The 17,905-nt window shown below is 44.0% G+C and overlaps 1 protein-coding gene across 7 annotated transcripts in view; it reads right to left on the bottom strand.

Annotated features, from left to right (window-relative positions):
- Window positions 1-13,042: 13,042 nt before the first annotated feature.
- Window positions 13,043-17,905, bottom strand: part of RBM47 (RNA binding motif protein 47) — an 85,834-nt gene continuing 80,971 nt past the window's right edge. For 3 of the 7 annotated variants that reach the window (XM_017805110.1, XM_017805119.1, XM_017805136.1), the window contains 3 exons: window positions 14,869-14,972; window positions 14,347-14,458; window positions 13,043-13,404 (listed from right to left, as the gene is read on the bottom strand). The gene's annotated coding sequence lies outside the window, so the exon portion shown is untranslated. The remainder of the gene's footprint in view (window positions 13,405-14,346; window positions 14,459-14,868; window positions 14,973-17,905) is intronic. The other 4 variants (XM_017805128.1, XM_017805074.1, XM_017805101.1 and 1 more) reach the window with 2 other exon arrangements.

Below are 17,905 nucleotides of genomic sequence, written 5' to 3'. Positions count from 1 at the left end.
GATTTTTCTGGGGAGCAGGTATTGCTGTTTGTTTCCTCTGCCATTACCATGTTTTATGCCTTGACATTCATACAACTACTCACAATAAACTTTTGACTCTGTTTTGAAAGAACTTGGAACAAATTTTCATATGTCATTATTTCTATTCATATCACTCTTCATTGAATAAGATTTTATCTATGGTGTTGGGAGTTGCTCGGGAGACAGCACACCACAAAGTCTTTCCTGCATTACACTTTGGTTTGAAGAATGCACTGGTTTTGATTAATCTAAATGCAACGGCAGAGCTGGCAAAGGAAGAACAGAACAAAAAATCACATGCTTTTTAAAAAATTGCTTAAACCTAACCCAGATTATTGTGTTTCAGTGAATAAAATGATTAAACTGGGATTCACTGGGTATTTGCTTGCTATGTGTCACCACTACCAGAAAACTTCGATTAACAGTGGTCTTAAATACTGTATAATCACATCATTTTCTGGTTCTGTTTGCTTTTGAGTTATCCATTATAGGATAATGGATATCTTAGGAATATGTTAGCAGGAGATTTTTGAGACAATATAGTGTGAGCAACTAAAAAATGATACTGTGATTAACGTACACATCTGTATGGTTCTGTTGTTAGTGTGCCATAGGTAAGTAATAGATCTGGCTCTTTTATTCATTCTGTTCTAGCTGAAAATACAGAATGAATAAACTACCAAAATATTCACTATATTTCAGTGACAGGAGTGCCTTTTGCTAGTGTTTCACTGTAGCAAAAATGGACTCTAACAATAAAGTTAAATAGATGGTAAAGTCATCTGGAGTAGCCTCCAGAAGTTAGAAAAGACCTTCAGAGATAAAGCAGTTGGCTATAGTGTGGAGTCCATGTTCAGTGGGGATGGAAGTGATCATGTGACTTCCATAGGGCCACAGTTGGTTAGAGGATGACAGCAGACACATCTGTGTTGCTAAGTAATGCTACATAACGCTACATAATGTTTGCAAAATGAAGAAGAGGAAAGAGAGGGGAAAATCTAACTGAACAGGAGCTGAAAAATGTAAAATTACTGAGACTACTGTTCACTAGAGCGTGTTCTAGCAGTGGAATAGCTACTTTCATTGTACATGTCATTCACTGGCCAGTCTATGTTCAGGGATGGACTGCCAGCAAGTTTAACACAGTTCCTACCCTGGGGCTGTACTACAGCAGCGGGTCTGTTCTGAGGTAGGGGTTTACTGTGTCAGTCAAGGACAAGGGTGCCAGCTTACCCTGAGTCATGCTGATGTGTCGAAGCCTTCACTAGCCTGATGGATAGGTGGGCCCCTGAGGACCTGCTGCCATCATCTACTGGTAAAGTAGTTTCACTTCATCTCAGTTCCCAAAGGTAAGTAGCTGGTGGCCCTCAGTATGAAGATTGTCACTTATATGGTTTGGAAGGTTGGCTTCCTCTGTGCTACTTCATAACCCTAATTTCCTTCTGAAAGCATGATTATTCAAATAATTTTTGATCCAGCTCACCCACTTTTTCACAGAAAGTTGGTAGCTTCCTCTACAGGAGGCCTGACATCGTTCACAGCTGTTTTAAGCGTATTGTCCTGTCCTGCAGGTTGTGCCTACTTTTGTTTAACATTTTAATATTCTAGTTGACTGCCAGCAAGATATATGAGGTAAATGAAACTTGTGTTGCTTTTATCTAGTTTTTTTAACATAGCTGAAAACATAATGGTGGTCATGAGACAATCCCTTTCTTCATAGTTAAAGGACGAGAGTTTATGAAAAACTGTATGAAAAAGACTTGACACTAACATCCCAAACCCAAGGGTAAACTGGTTTCTCACCCTCTTGCACTGAAACAGTAGTGGAGTGCAAATGAGCTCAGGGGTATGTTACTCAGGGTTATGGGCAAAACTTAGTCATCTTCAGGTACACCTCCTCAGTTCTGCTTTTGAATGCTATGTTCACTACCCTGCAGAGATTGTTTGAACTGTAACAGATAACATTTCTCAACACCATGGTATAAAGTGATTTGGGCTGGACAAGTGTCTATTTGGCACAGCACCCTCGAGCTGTATGAATTCACAGCAGTGCTTCCAGCTAGCAAATTTTGTGTCTGTAGAAGCATTACACTGGAACCCTTGGTTCCCAAGGCATCAGCAGAAAACCAGTCTAGAGTTTCTGCCCCTGGGGGAGGGGTGGAGAGGTGAAGGGTGATATTAAGAATGAGTCCAGGGCCCAAGTGTCTCTGCTGTGAAAGCACCTTGCAAAAGTTCCTCCTGTGGAGTTAGTTTCTCACCTAAACCCTGAGACCTCTAGGGGTCATACAAGTGCTGTTCTAGTTGCTGGGGGTGATTCAAGGCCATGCTTGTAGACAATTTTTTAAAGATAAAACACCAAAAGAACCTCTGCTCTTAACTCCAAGATGCAAGAAGTGATTTAGCCTTGGTACCCTGTTAGCTGAATTGTTCCTGTTAATCTTTTATTAAGGACTAAATAAATGAAGAATTCTATCCTATGGGCTAGTGCAAAGACTGCTGATCTGAAAGGCTGCTTCATTACTTCCTCAGAAGCCATGGTTTAATTTATACTGTGATCCAGGGGCTAGCAGTCTTAGGAACAGATCTGATTTGAGGTAGTCTGTTAGCCCTTGAAGTACTGCAGATTAAGGCTTCATGAGCTGTGGAGGTTGGTCTCTACACCTGGTCAGGATAGTCTGGTATATTGCTGGAACCAAGAGAAAATGCCTGCTGGAGCTATTGGGTGCTATGGCAGGAGGAACTTGAGCCTTTGACCAGGTTGTGGAGTTAATTTTCCCCATAGCAGTCCTCACAGTGCTGTCATTTGTATTGGTAGCTAGAAAGGTGTCAATAACACACGGGTGCTTTGGCTGCTGCTGAGCAGCACTTCACTGCATCAAGGCTGTCTCTCCAACATTCCCCCTCACCAGTAGGCTGGGGGTGGGCAAGATCTTGGGAAGGAACAAAGCTAGGACAGCTGATGCACTGACTAAAGAAATATTCCATAACATATGACATCTGTTCAGCTATAAAAGCTAGGAGGAAGGAGGAAGGGGGGCTGTAGAGGGGGAATTTTTCTTCTGTAGCAACTGCTATGCATATTGAAGCCCTGCTTCCCAGGAAGTAGCTGGACACTACCTTCTGGTGGGAAGCAGAGAAGAAATCTTTTGTCTTCTTTTGCTTCTGCTCATAGCCTTTGCTTTTGCTTTATTAAACTACCTTTATCTTGATCCATAAGGTTTCTTTTTTCCATCTTATTTTCTCCCTCCCTGTCCTGCTGAGGAGGGGAGTGATAGAGTGATGTAGTGAACCTGTCTGGTGTCCAGACAGGGTCAACGCACCATACCAACTTAAACTTTCACTATTGCATCAGATTACAGTCCTCTGGAGGATTCCTGGAGTGTAGAGACTATGCAACTGCTCCTATGAGGAAACAGATGTAATAAGACTGTGTTGGAGGTAATTTGGTGTAGTTCAACAGACCCGCAGCACTTAAGCTGAAACCTGGTCCTTGTCTATGCTCTAACCTTCCCCCATGACACTGTTTCCATTGTATCTCTTCCTGCTCTTTGCAGGTGGTCCTCCTGAGCCCAGCCAGGCAGGTGACTCCTTCACCTTCCCTCTCTACCCCAGGGGCACTCACACATGAAACTCCCCGTGCATATGGCAGAGGGGAGGAGGCAATGCTGCTGAGCAGGCAGAAGGGCTGCAGATATACCAACAGATTGTCATCAGTCTGGGTGTATTTTCTTGAGTGGTCATATGGCCAGCTTGGGAAGCAGGACTTTGTGCAGCAGCAAAACGTCAGCCACTGTTCATTTTCACTGTGCTGCAGCTGTGACTGTTACATTGCTGTTTTATAACTTGTATTTTCTTTAAAAAATCAACAAACAGAAAAAATAGCTGGAACAGGAAGGTAAATGTTAATCAGATCTGTATGAGTATTGGCTCAAATATAATAAATACATGAAGACCTGCCTATAGCGAAGGACCATAGCACAATTGCTGATTTCAGAAATTCCTGTCCATAAAGGACATCTGAAAAGTTACAAGCAGTGAACTCAAAAGAAGGAAGCCTTGAGGGGATGCAGTGGGACCTAACTAAAATTGATGGTTTTGCACACGAGCGATAGGGCTTTATCACGTACTGTAGAGAGCCAATGCGGTTGTGTGGCATCTAGTTTTGATGAGATGCTTTAGGATGTTAAAAATGAGGCACCAAAATATAATTATACCTCTGGGCTATGGTCTTACTGCTGCTGGTCTTTCTTTGACTGACGTCTACCCTTGTGGTAGGGTAGACCTGCTTGCAGGCCCAGCAGCAAGCACCCTATGGGGGTTTTTTGCAGGGTGTGCGAATAACTTGCTCTAGATGGGGCTGAATACAAGACAAAACAGAGTGATACTGGGATTTTTTCATTGCCTGCTATGTTTAGTGGGTGTGCTAAGCTAGGACAGCATGTATCATTAGTGATTTCCCTATTCCTTTGACTTAACAACTGTAGCTTTTTTTTTTCTTTCAAAATTAAGCATCTATTTACAAGTTTAGAGATGGTACTTTTAAAATTAGAGCATTGTGCTAGAATAGCTGCTTTGGTTAAACTCTGGGTCCTTCTGAGGCTGCTGGCATCCATGAATGCTTCATGCCCTGGGAGCAAGACCACTGCTTTGGAGGTGTCCCAAAAGTATGCTGGGCTTACATACAGCTCTGCAGTTCTCATGTGTTGACCCTTCAGCTGCACCAGGTGTTATTGGTGAATAAACAAACACAAGCAATTTGTATTATAGATATAAAGATTTCTCTTAAAATGGATTAAATCTGCAGGGAAAGGAAATAGAGAATTCATTTAACCCAGAAAGAGCTGCAGTGGGGAGGGTGTGCAGCTTTGTTAGAATTTTATTACTTTTTACCTGGTACATGAGCTTCCCCTCTTTTTACCACTCCTATGGCTTATGCTGTCTCACTGTAAGTAGAATCTCTCCAAAGAGCAGTTTATCTATACCAAGTAACTCACCTAATTGCATGCTATTTAGAGAGAAGGGTTTTACTCTGGTACCGAGCTGGAAGTTCCAAGGTTTATTGCAAAACTAGGAGAAAAGTATCTTATCAAGGATCTATACAATCACTCATAGTTTGCTTTTTTTCTCTTAAATACTGTCCAACAACTCTGAATCCTGCATGAAATAAATGGGTTTACTTTTATGACCTTGTAATATATAACAACTGATGTTTTGCAAACCTGTTCTCCTGAGAAGATCAATGCTAATTCCTTTTGCTGCTGTTGGTGGGTGTAGCACAGCCCAGTTTATGCCTTGGCTTTTTTGTTTCAACTTTGCTAAATTGAATGCCAGAGGTTTATTACATGCTTTCTATCTGGGTTAATTTTTTTGGCCTCTGAATCTACTAATTGCCGTTTGTAAACTTTCCTGGTGGTAAAGGTCATAAAGATAACTTGGCCCCTATAGCTTAACCTCTTCATACAGGTTATGAATGGCAGTGTTGAAGTCTGCTGATTAAATTAATTACTCTTCTGAGGTTTCATCATAAAGAAAGACTCTATTACTTTTGTAGTTCACTTTCATCCAATTTTTCATCGCATCTCAGAGATGGGTAAGGAACATCTAATTTTACTAGGGCACAATCCCATGGCACAAACAGCTTTGTCAAACATAAACCTGATCCTGAACTGGGTGTTGCATAGGTGCCATCCCCTGCTTCATGAAACTGGAAGGCATGCTGTTGCTAGCTACATCTCCAGGCTGATGACATTGGAGCAAAGCCTGAGAATAAAACGACAGTGTTTTGGTGCTAAAGCCACACAACCCAGCACTCAACATTCACTCTAGCCCCTGCAGACAACTTAGTCATGGAAGTGTGTGTTTCTGAGGGTCAGATACACTTTCCAAAGCTACATCTAAGTGCAAACAGGGGATCCAGTGCCCTAAATTAATCCGTTCCTCTTTGAGGGAACCAGAAGCAAGTTAGCACCAGGGTGTCTTCATAGAAACCTGAGCTCTTCCTTCCATCTGGCACTCCTGGTTAGCCTTTGCTCCCTTGCACTGAAATGCACGGGGCCACCTCTGCTGCTGTTCTTGACAGTCACACTGGCAGAGTCCAGCAGGGCAGGTAGAGCTGAGTTAATCCCGAATCATGCAGAACAGCCCTTTATGTGAGCTGTTGGGAGCAGGTGGTGGTAAGCAAGGATGTGCAGAGGTGAAGGCCCCTGTCCCTTCTGCATGCTGTCCCCTTCTGCTTATCTTTGCGAAGGCGGTCCTTACTGTGTTTTGTTGCTGGGTACAGCATTGAAGAGGTGGCATCACAGCTTTTCTGGAGCTGTTGCAGTATAGCTGGTCATGGTGATGTGCTGAAGTTTAGAAAGTTCTTCACTGCAGCTGTAGAATAGAAGGCCACTATCTGCAGAGGTAATCAGCCCAGGGATGTCTCAGCTATCTCCTCTTTATGGTCTGGGGTCCCTATGGACCAGAACTGCAGCCTTGCCTTTCCTGCCAAGAGAATTTCCAAGGCAGTTGCAGCAAAGCCACTGTGGTACCTGTAAAATGTATGCATTTAAAACTAGTCACTAAGGTATACTTATAGCTATGTGAATCACAAGGCAAGAGGTATCATTGGATTCATAGACTTACAGAATGGTTTGGGTTGGAAAGGACCTTAAAGATCATCTAGTTCCAATCCCCTGCCATAGGCAGAGACAAGTTTCACTAAACCAGGTTGCTCAAATCCCTATCCAACCTGGCCTTGAACACTACTAGGGATGGGTCATGGATAATTTCTCTGGGCAACCTGTTTCAGTGCCTCACCACCTGTGTAGTAAAAAATTCCTTTCTATTAGCTAATCTAAATCTCCCCTCTCTCAGTTCAAAGCCATTCCCTTTGTCCTACTACTATATGGCCTTTCGAAAAGTCCCTGTCCAGCTTTCTTGTAGGCCTCCTTTAGGTACTGGCAGGCTGCTATAAGGTATTCCTGGAAGCCTTCTCTTCTCCAGGTTGAACAACCCCAATTCTCTCAGTCTGTCTTCATAGGAGAGTTTCTCCAGTCTCATCATCTTTGTGGCCCTCCTCTGGACTTCTTCCTACAGGTCCACGCCGTTCTTATGTTGGGGGACCCAGAGCTGGATGGAAGAATCACTAAATGCTTACGAGAGTGAATATTTTGACCTTCAAAGCATTTTGTAGGTACTTCTGTACTTATGTACTTGCTTTAGTGACTCAGCTAGAGGTTCATCTGTATTCCAGTGCTGTACCCCAGCTTAGGCAGTGGGGATGGGACCAGGGTGCTGCAGCTGCAGCCCAGGGCCTGACCACCCCCTGCTGCTCTTCCCCCTGCAAATCCAAGCCTGTGGGGATTTTGCAGAGCACATGGAGGAGGAACATACACTGTAACATCTGTGTCCCGCTGTTCTGGGGAAAAAACTGATTTCAGCTGTTTCCAGTGCCTTTGCTGGATTATGTTTTAGCACAGAATATGAATGCAATGATTAAATGTCTTTTGAAGCAGCTTTTCAGGCAGCATGGGGTGAAAGTTAAGGCAGTTTTAGGAAAAGGGTCTCCAAACAAGATCTAAAGGCAACATTCACAATTATTCTTAAAATGCTTTTGCCTTCCTTCTCTTTCCAGAACAACCAGTCCTTGTGTTTTCTCCTTTTTTTACTTAGTCACTACATATAATTTTTCCAAAACCCAACTTCACAACTCCTCTGCTCCATCACTTCCCAGCCTGTAAATCATTTGCAGCATGTCCTTGTACTTGATCTTGGACACGTGAGATTCCCAACTTAAGCCAGGCTTTGTTGCCTCTTGTGCACAGGACATACTGGATATGTGAGTGGTACTATGCCCAGTATGTCTATTACATCTGCTCCATTTCTGCCAGCTGTCAGGCTATATTCCTAACCAGTACAGTGTTCAGGCATGATCTGAATAGCCTGAGCACCTATGGCAACACCTGGCACTGAAGTTGCCATCTACTTGCCAATACAAATCATTTTCTGCAATATTGGTGATGTTGTAAGCTTTAATTGTTCCTGTGGACAGAGGACTATTTCTCAATATGCTAATCTTGAACTGCCTTGTGCAAAGTAGCTCTTTCATCCACAACTCCTTCCTTAAAATCAATGGCAGCAAATACAAACATTTTCAAAAGTGCTCAAGATGAGATTTTCAAGGGCACATTGCTCTAAACTGAGTTTAGTGTCTCAAAAAACAAGACAGAATGAGGGCTAAATCTTCAGAATTGCGGAGGAGCTGCTGTTGGACAGGTTAGCTTGTCAGAATAACTACTACAGTCTCCAAAGGTGAATGTTCCTTCCCACAATGAGACATTATTCTCCTTCTATATTTCAGGCCCAGCAATGTATAACTTAAATAGAAGCAACTGTATGACAGAAAGAAAGGGGAATGTATAAAGTACCTATGCAAAATAAAGAAGAAGAATGGCTGATTGAACTGCCTTCAGTTTCATTTGAGAGAGAGAGTACTTGTCTGTTGACAGTTACTAAATAAACAGAAAACCTGTTCATCTGCAGAAATCCCCTGAGCTGGAAGAGTCTGGAGGCCAAAGGAGTGCTGGGGCACCATAGATAAACTTGCCCTGTTCTTTCTCTTCCCTGGCTACTGACTTCTTCCCTTGCTGGACACTAAATCTTGGGTTAATCCTGCATCAGAATCAGTACAGATGCCTGTAAATTCTAACACTGCATCTGCTAAAGAGAGTGAAAGATCTTCCCAGAGAATTAATGTATATCCTTTTAGGTTGCAAATGGTATAGAAACAAATCCATCGCTCTGCTTCTTCTACACCATTCATCTTGGGCTACACTGAAATACCATCTTCTCCCTTAGCATTCCTTGTAGTAGCAAGCAAGTTGGGTGAATTCAAACTGCTTTGCAGTGTGGACTAAGCAAGTATAGAAACAAGAGTTAAAGGTAGTGACAGTTGTCTCTGTTCTAGCAAAAAAATGCCTGTACTACATTGGACCAGAACAGTCATTGCATGAGGCTCCTTATAGTGGGAACGTCCAACCAAAAATCAAAATTTCACACGAGTAGTTGCTTTGGCAACAGCCTGCTAGCAAGCTGTCATCCAGCAAGCTGCCAGGGTAAGTCTTCCTACCAAGTGGGGAGGTGTTGGCAGCTCAAACCCACAGGAGCAGAAGTAATGGGCCAGGTCTGCAGTACAAGGCTGACGCTATGGCTGCCCAATGCAGCACTGCTCACTGAATGTGTGTGTATCTGTTCTGTTTGGGATGCAGCTCAAGTGGATGCCTCTGAACAGCTTTTTGGCAGAAATCTTACAATGGTTTGCCCAGCTTTATCATTTGCTAGTTCCTGTATCAGTTCATCCTTGATACGGAGCCTTTTATGTCAATTCAATAAAGCTATTTCTAGCTTTCATCAGTTTGAGCCTTTTATGCCAGCTGCTAGTTGTCCAAAAGTTGTTTTCTTACTAGAAAATTGTAATTACTATATTTACCCTTCAATTTGAGATATTAGTTCATTTGGACCTGGCTTTTATTTTTGACCAATAGATCCTATAACAGTCATCAAAAGCTTTTGTTCCATCTGATCAAAGTGGAAAAATAAAATGTAGAGAATCACCTCCATTTTCCTTAGCATCCCTCTGCTTTTTGAGAAGAAGAGCCCTATTCCTTTTCTGTTTTCTCTTCTCCACCCTCTCAAGCCTCATCTACTATTAAATCATATAGTTTGGGTTGCCATTATCTTCTTGGTATAAGCAAAGCCCTAATTACACTGCATTTCTGTATTAAAAGTACTGGGCAGCAGTGCCCTATCCAGCCCTGCCATTTCTGGAATAAAACAGCTGCTTGAATAAAGCTGCCCTTTGTTTTCCTTGTTGACCTCTTGCAGGTTTTTCCACTCTGTCTTCACTTTTTTCCTCCCCCTTCTGGTTTCATTAAAAGAGAAGCTTTCATCTTTTGTTTCGGGAGGTGTGTGCTCCCATGTGCACATGGCCATGATGGTCCTTTTGTGCTGCTTTCATGTCAAACTCAACAAAAGTGGAAAACTTGCAGGGAACAAGGCGTGAGATCTCTAAGCCCCGTCCAACCCTGTGACATTGTCCTGCCCGTTACACCGGGGTTGTAATGTCAGACTGCAAGCAAAAACATTCTGGAAGTGCACACAGATACAGCTTTTTCAGATAATGACCATACTTCCATCCCTTCTACTCATTTTGGGGCTTATCAATTAAGCAATTAATAAATAGCCAGGTAACAAGTAATTAAAAAAAAAAGAAAAGAAAAATTACTGTTCTAGTAAGACTGGAATCAACAATGGGAAAATATAGGGGGATTCTAGGAAAGCCTGTCAAGTTTAATTCATAAAAATACTTTTAAGTTTATAATTGAACTATCAGAAGGCTGTTCTGAAATATCTTGCTGGCAGGCACGTTCCCCAACATAATGTGTTGTGCCAGGATGTTTTAGTAGCCTCTTCTTAAAGACCTGTCATGAAATATCATTGAGTTATGATTATTTAAGACTATTATATGTGATCGCTTATCTTATACAGTTTCAGAGTGTTCCTAAGTTTTGTTAAAGTCAAATTCTGAAATGCTTCTTGGTAGGAATTTTCCATAGTAGTGGTAAGATGAGAAGAAAATACTTCTGCACAGGTGCAGTCTGATACACCATTCAAATAAGACCCACAGAGGCGTGATGTCACAAGAAGCCTGTTCATCCTTTATTTTTCATTAATACTTTTATCTGTTCCCTATTTAAAGGCAACACAGCCTCAGGGGATCACAACGGTCAGGTCAGCTCTCCCTGCAGCTTTCCCCATTCCCAGACATGAAAATCTATTGCTCAAGTGAACTGGAGGTAAACCTCTTAAAGATGAGGAGGTGATTGCAGTGTCTGGGAGCACTGCCATCAGTAGGATCCTGAGATCATGGCAGGAGAAAGCTGTGGGGAGCAGCAGCTGGGGCAGGGCTGATGTGTGGAAGGGCTACCAGTGCTTGATCCTTCTCTCACTGATGGCACTTGCTGCTGGCCTGCAGCTCCTCCTAAGCATTGAGGAGATGTGTTATGCCATTGTGCAAGCAGCAGGAAAGACTAGGCAGAACAGATGAGAGGAGGATGGTGGAGCAAACCCCAGGGGAAACACAGCTGGCATGAAATGTGGGGCTGTTCTGAGCCCAAGAATTATCTTTTGAAAAAACCTACTCACAAGAATAAATGGGAGCAGGAGAGCTGCCAGTTAATAAAAAATGGCTCACAGAAGGAAATATTGGGGCTGAGTATCAGAAGCAACCTGATGGGAGGAGTCACAGTGCAATGCGGCATTGCCCAATTTCATGTACAAGATGTTCTCTGTGCCAAAGGTGGGGCTTTCACATTGCTCTGCCGTGCCACGCTCACCTGCCCAGGGCATCGCTAGGTGTGCTTTTGCCACTGTGCCCTCACCATTCCCCTGTGAACGGAGGCAAGATGAGAGGGGAGCAGATGTCAGGCTGATCCTGCGGAGTTCCCTTGGGCTGCACAGCTCACCCCTCTGCCTGTGCCAGTGCAATGGTTCCCGTGGTGACGTGGCACACCGCATCAGGAAGCTGAGCCTGGTTAAACACAAGGCCTTGCTCCTCCCCTTCGGTCCGTCCTGGCCAGTGAGGGCTGGGGGAGCCAGACAGGGCTGGCAGCAGCGGTTCTCCCAGTAGGTGCAGGTTGCAGGTGCCTGTGGTGTGTGGCTCACCTGCCATTGCTCTGGGCTCGTCAAAGCTGAGCCAGCTCCAGTTTGGAAACTTGGATGTCATACTCTCATAGCACCTGAGATGAAAAGCCCTGCTTACCCTGTACAGCTGGCATGATCCAAGGAATAGCAGCAGTGCCTTTACAAACGTACTTTTCAACTTTAGCTGTTATCTTGCTTAGACCAACGTTTCTATGGATCGAGCAGACTGTAGCAAAAAGCTGTTTAAATAATCAGACTAATGTTGCTCTAAAGAAGATATTGGTACGTGTTAGCATGTGGGAGTGAAGCCAAACAGAAAAAAAAAAAAAAAAAAAGAAATAAAAAGCCACAGTTCTCAGAAATCAGCAAGTATGCCACCCTCAGTGCTAGAGAAGACAATCTCCAGTGCCCGGCAGTCTGACAACTGCTATCGCACCCGTCAGTCATTTGCGGGCAGTTCTCTGAGCAACCAGGAAAATCAGCGTGTCCCCTCCGGACAGCACCGGGGGAGACTCATGTGCTGCAGAGTTTCTCGAATGTGTTCTGTCTCCATTAACATTTTGCCAGCCCGGGTCCTCATCTCAGCTGACAATGCTAATTAACCATTGCCTTGCCAAGGATGCCCCCTAGTCACGACCCAGCCTACAGTGTCTCAGGGGCAGGGACTGCTCTTGTGCATGCTGGTCCCTGGAGGTGCTCCATAAGGAGGGACTTGCTGAGTACCCTGGCCTCTGCCCACATGCTCCTCTCCGGGATCATGTTCCCGATCCAGGGTGGAGGCAGACGTGTGCCTCTAGTTGGTCTGAACCGGCTTTCCCTATCACAGTGCAGCGAGTGTCCTGCTCACCAGGCACCCAGCTGTCATTTCAACAGCCAGTAATATTCTGGAGATGAAGCATAAGTTTTAAAGCTTGCTGCTTTCCAGAATGATATGGCGTTAAATAACTTTCTGTGAGGGTAATTGCTGCTGCTTTAGGTCAAAAAGCAATTGGCTTTTGGAAGGTTGTTATTCATACTCTGGTTACAAAAGCAAATAGTGGGCAATTCTCACCTACAATGAGCTTACACGTCCCTAAGTGTCACAGGCGGGGAGAAACAATGAAGCTCACTGAGTTTTCAAGCTAGGGAAGGGTAGTTGGTCACAAACAGCTGCCCTATCCCAGCCCTCCCTATGTTAAACCACTCCGTTGCATTTTTTTTTCCTCTCACGGGCAAATCATTTACTGCAATTTAATGATCGCAACCACATGAAATTCACTTCCTTGTGGTAAAAAAAAAAAAAAGGAAGAAAAAAAGAAAAAAGAAAAGTAGGATTAAATGTCTCAGTTTATCTTTCCACACAGATCACATGGCCAGAGCTGGTTGTAAAATGTTGAAAAACTAGTTTAAGGTGTAACCAGTGCCAAGTGCTGTACATTTCCGTATTCTCCCTCCCTTCCTATCGCTCACAAAGATGTCACAGAAAGACAAGGAAGTTTGTTTACTCAAGGAGTGGATTTTTTTTTTAATTTAAATTTAAAATACCATTTATTACTCTTAAATTTAATCCTTTTAGACCTTGGTGGTGTTTTGGTCCCAACTCCAAAAGGAGCAGACTGAGAAAAACTTGTATGAAAGCCAAAATGTGTAACACAGTCGCTTAATCAGAGTGTCTCGAAACCTCACGCATGCTGCAAGGAGGAAGTCCAGGTCTCAGTCACCCTGGTGAAATTAAGAAATGCTAGGTGAGCTCAGCAGGAGATCCTCGAGCAGCACCCAGGCTTTTTTGAAAATAGGAACAGAGCTCCCCGTGTTTTTGTGGTATCTGTTCCCCTTGGAGCCAGGTAGTGGGCTCAGGAAAAGGCAAGGTGGATGAACCTGGTGAAAACCTGCCTGCCAGAGATGCTGAGGAGGTTGATGGTTTGAATCAGCATGTGTGCATTTGGGTCCTGAGTAAGGGTGATGGGTATAAAGGAGTTTGGGACTTGAGAGAATACAGTGCCAAACAGGAGCTGATTTTTCTTCCCAACTACAAATTAGAGCAGATTTCCATGATTTCTTTTTCCATGAGCAGTAGCTCATGTTGGCTGTGCTGGAAGCAGCTCCTGGGGTTTCACTGTTCCAGTGCTCTGCCAAGCTCTCAGCAGCTGTACAGTTGCTACTTGGGTGCCAGCATTTCAGCTGCTGATCAGGATTGTGACCCTCTGTGTCCTGCATGAAGGTTGGTGAGCCAAGGGATCTGTCTACCTGGAGTGAAGCCAAGCTTTAAGGGAATATTTAGCTTATCCATGTGGCCAGAAAGCCCTCCTGCATGGGACAGCAGCCGAAAAGTCAAAGACTCGAGAGACTCAGGATGTCCTGTGTACAGCCAGTGCATGCATAATAAGTTTAATAAGTAACCCCTTGCTATTGCATGCCCTGTTGAGTGCCTGTAAGACACCTTGGTCCATATCCTACAGATTTGTTACAGGACTGAGAATTGCTTGAGGTAGTTATTACTTCAGAGTTTTGGAACAAACTAGCCTGCTCTAAGGGAAGGTTAGTTTGCCTCTGACTAATTTAAATGCATATTTCTCTCTGCTAGTTAGCTTGAGGTCACTCCTGTGGCTTGTGTAGGCTGTTTGCAGGGATTTATTTCAACTTCATGAAGATATTCTGGCTTACCTGTGGCTTCCTGCTTCCCACCAGTGCATGGATTGCTGGCAGCGGCTGAGCTAAGGCTGAACTTCTGTGACATTGCAAAAACACACAAGGATGGGCTCAAAGTGCAACCTATCTAGAAAAAATTACACGAGTGTGTTTGGAAAGAGGGAAAAAAAACTTGAACAAAAGCATATCTCGCTTCAAAGTAAAAGTACAATGGTGTCAGCCAGAACATGGAAAGTGACCCAGCTTCCTTCAGTGTGGCAACCACCTGCATGCAGAAGAGCAGGAACAATCAGGATGGGCACCAGACCACAACCCAAGTTTGTTATTTTGTCTCTTCAATGCCCTGGGGAAAGACAGCTGTGGGGAGTCCTGGGCAGATAGAGGTGAAGCCCTGGGGCCCAGCATGGGGCAGAACATAAACTGGCGCAGCCTATATAGATGAAGACGTCTGTCGCTATGCTGGGAAGACACCCAGCACATCTGAACACTTTTCCCCTATGAAGTTTTCTAATACAGACACAGTCCTTGACTGCTCACCTCCCACATGTGTGATCTGCAGTTTTGCCTGAGCGAGAAATGTGAGACAGAGCTTCTGTCTTCTTTGATTAGGAAACAAGTGAACTCCAGTCCTGGTCTTCTGTCTGGAGAAAAAAAATATCTGATGTAATTCATAAGCTTGTCAGGAAATACTTCATGTGGAAATACTTCTACAGTACCAAATTTCTAAAACTTTCCATAGTCTCTTTCCTCTTTGGTAACTTGAACAATCACAATTGCATGGCACAGCCTGCCTTTGTGCCAAGAGGGAAGGACTTGGTGCCACAAAACTGCCTTTTTTTATTCCCTAGCTTGCTGCTTCTCCCTGCAACACCCTTCCAACCATTTTGCTGACAGGCAGGACTTGGCCCTAAAACTCAGTCAAGTATGATTTAGCATTTAATTGACACACTGGAGCATAAACCCTGACTTTTGCTGGCTTTTAGATGCACCGCAGAGGTATTTTCTCTTGTTATGAGGTAGGTCTGAAGTTTATTTATTTTACAGGTCAGCATGATGGTCCAGTTTTGTGGCTGATTGGCACACAGTAGGTACTCAGGACCCTTCCAGACTGGACATGTTAGGGGTGTAACATCAGCCACAGAGAAGGAGATGAGGTTCAGCATATACCTTTTTGGATGTATCAAAAGTGCATTTTGCATATACTTTGAGCTCTAATGTTTATATCAATGAGATGTTCCTATTTCAGAGTGGTGCTAATGCACTTGAATTTCTTGTTAATCTGTTCATATAGCAGTTGTATCACAGTTGGTGTTAATGGGTGGTGTTTCCTGAACCAAGTCAAAGATGGTTTTTAGCAGTTTAGGACAATACCAGCCAGGGAAGTGCACGCCTGCTCTTCAAGATCGTCGAGAAAGACATTCAAAAAGGGAATGGGATCACCTTGGCAGCATTTTGAGTTGTCACAGTGCCTAAGGCCTCAGCAGAGCTCTTGACATTCCCAAGGCAGCAAGGTCATCTTGAAAGAACAATTGCATTTCTCTGGTCTTGTGTACGTTAATATCTTGAGAATGTCTTGTATATTTCGACCTTACAATGAATTAATCATTAATGAAAATTTTAGAAAACTGAAGTCAGAAATCAGCAGTCTAGGAAAATAAAGAAATTATCTTGTGAAGTGTATGTTTAAAAAAACCCGTGTAGATTAATTTTAATCTGGGGTAGCTTGGATAAAGAGAAAAGGAAAGGGCCAGAAACACATTGCAGTGTGGCACAGTTCTTCATCTCACTTGGAAAACACTGCTTTTTGTGAAGGGCTTGCCTCATGTTTGAACACCTCTAAAGGGCCATGGTTTGCTGGGGATTTCTTTCTCATCCAAATGAATAACAGAATCGTTAAGGTTGGAAAAGATGTCCAAGATCATTGAATCCCACTGCTAACCTAGCACTGCTACGTTCACTGATAAACCATGTCCCAGGTGGCACATCCACATGCTTTTTTAACACTTCCAGGGAATGGTGATTCCACCACTTCCCTGTGCAGCCTGTGCCAATGCTTGACCACACCTTCAGTGAAGGAATTTTTCCTAATAACCAATTTAAATCCCCTCTGGCACAACTTGAGGCCATTTCTTTTTGTCCTGTTGCTTGTTACCTGGGAGAAGAGACCGACCCCCACCTTGCTACAACTTCCTTTCAGGTAATTGTAGAGAGCAATGAGGTCTCCCATGAGCCTCCTTTTCTCCAGGCTAAATAACCCCAGCTCCCTCAGCTGCTTCTCATAAGATTTGTGCTCCAGACCCTTCACCAGCTCTGTTACCCTTCTCTGGACTTGGTCCAGTGCCTCATTGACTTTTCTGTACTGAAGGGCCCAAAACTGAGCACAGGATTTGAGGTGTGGCCTCACCAGTGCCAAGTATAGTGGGAGGATGATCACTGCCCTGGTCCTGCTGGCCACCCTATTTCTGATACAGACCATTGGCCTTTTTGACCACCTGGGCACACTAGTGGCTCATGTTCAGCTGCTGTTGACCAGCACCCCCAGGTCCTTTTCTGCTGGTCTGCATTCCAGCCACTCTGCCCCCAGACTGTAGCACTGCCTGGGGTTGTTGTGACCCAGGTTAAGGACTCAGCAATTCACCATGTTGAACCTCGTACTGTTGACCTTGGGCCATTGATCCAGCCTGTCCAGATCTCTCTGCAGAGTCTTCCTACTCTCCAGCAGATCAACACTCCTCCCTAACTTGGTGTCATCTGCAAACTGACTGAGGGTGAACTCAATCCCCTCATTCAGGTCATCAACAAAGATATTAAACAGGACTGGACCCAACATGGAGCGTTGGGGAACACCACTTGTGACCAGCTGCCAGGAAGATGTAACTCCGTTCACCACCATTCTTTGTGCCTGACCATCCAGCCAGTTTTTTACACAGTGAAGAGTACGCCTCTTCATGTCATGGGAAGCTAGTTTCTCCAGAAGAATGTTGTGGAAGACAGTGTCAAAGGCTTTACTAAAATCAAGGCAGACAACATCCACAGCCTTTCCCTCATACACTAAGTGTATGTACACTAAGGTCACCCCTGTTAGTTTCCTGGTTTCTCCTTCTGCCCTGTATTGTACATGGATGTCAGATTTGATACCTTCCTGGCAAGTGGGACCTCTCTGGTTAGCAGGGCTTCTGGAAAATGACATAAAGTCATTTACCTCTGCTGCCTCACACTGCTCTTCTCTCCAGAGTTGGTATTTGCAGCAAATTTTCTTGAGGTGGACTTACACCAAGGATACAGCCAGGGATTCTGGAGAGCTGCAAATACTGCCAAGAGGCACAGCTTAGTTTTCTGTACATTTGAAGCAAGAAGCATGTTGAGATGAAAATGATGTGCCAGTCCCCAGTGCTCCTGCCCTGCAGTGAGGACATGCAACAGAGTTACAGGTGTTTGTGCACTGGGTGGATGGAGAGCACAGAGGGATACCAGCTTCAGCTCCATCCACATCCAGGCATTGACTCTAAACTGGATGCAAAAAGAGATTTAGGCTGTTCAGAAGCTGCTGGAAGAATGGGGAGATACCCAGTAT

This window comes from Lepidothrix coronata, unplaced genomic scaffold (assembly GCF_001604755.1).
Source record: "Lepidothrix coronata isolate B3197 unplaced genomic scaffold, Lepidothrix_coronata-1.0 Scaffold0, whole genome shotgun sequence".
Classification (NCBI taxonomy): Eukaryota; Metazoa; Chordata; class Aves; order Passeriformes; family Pipridae; genus Lepidothrix; species Lepidothrix coronata.
This window is presented reverse-complemented; position numbering and strand designations above follow the sequence as displayed.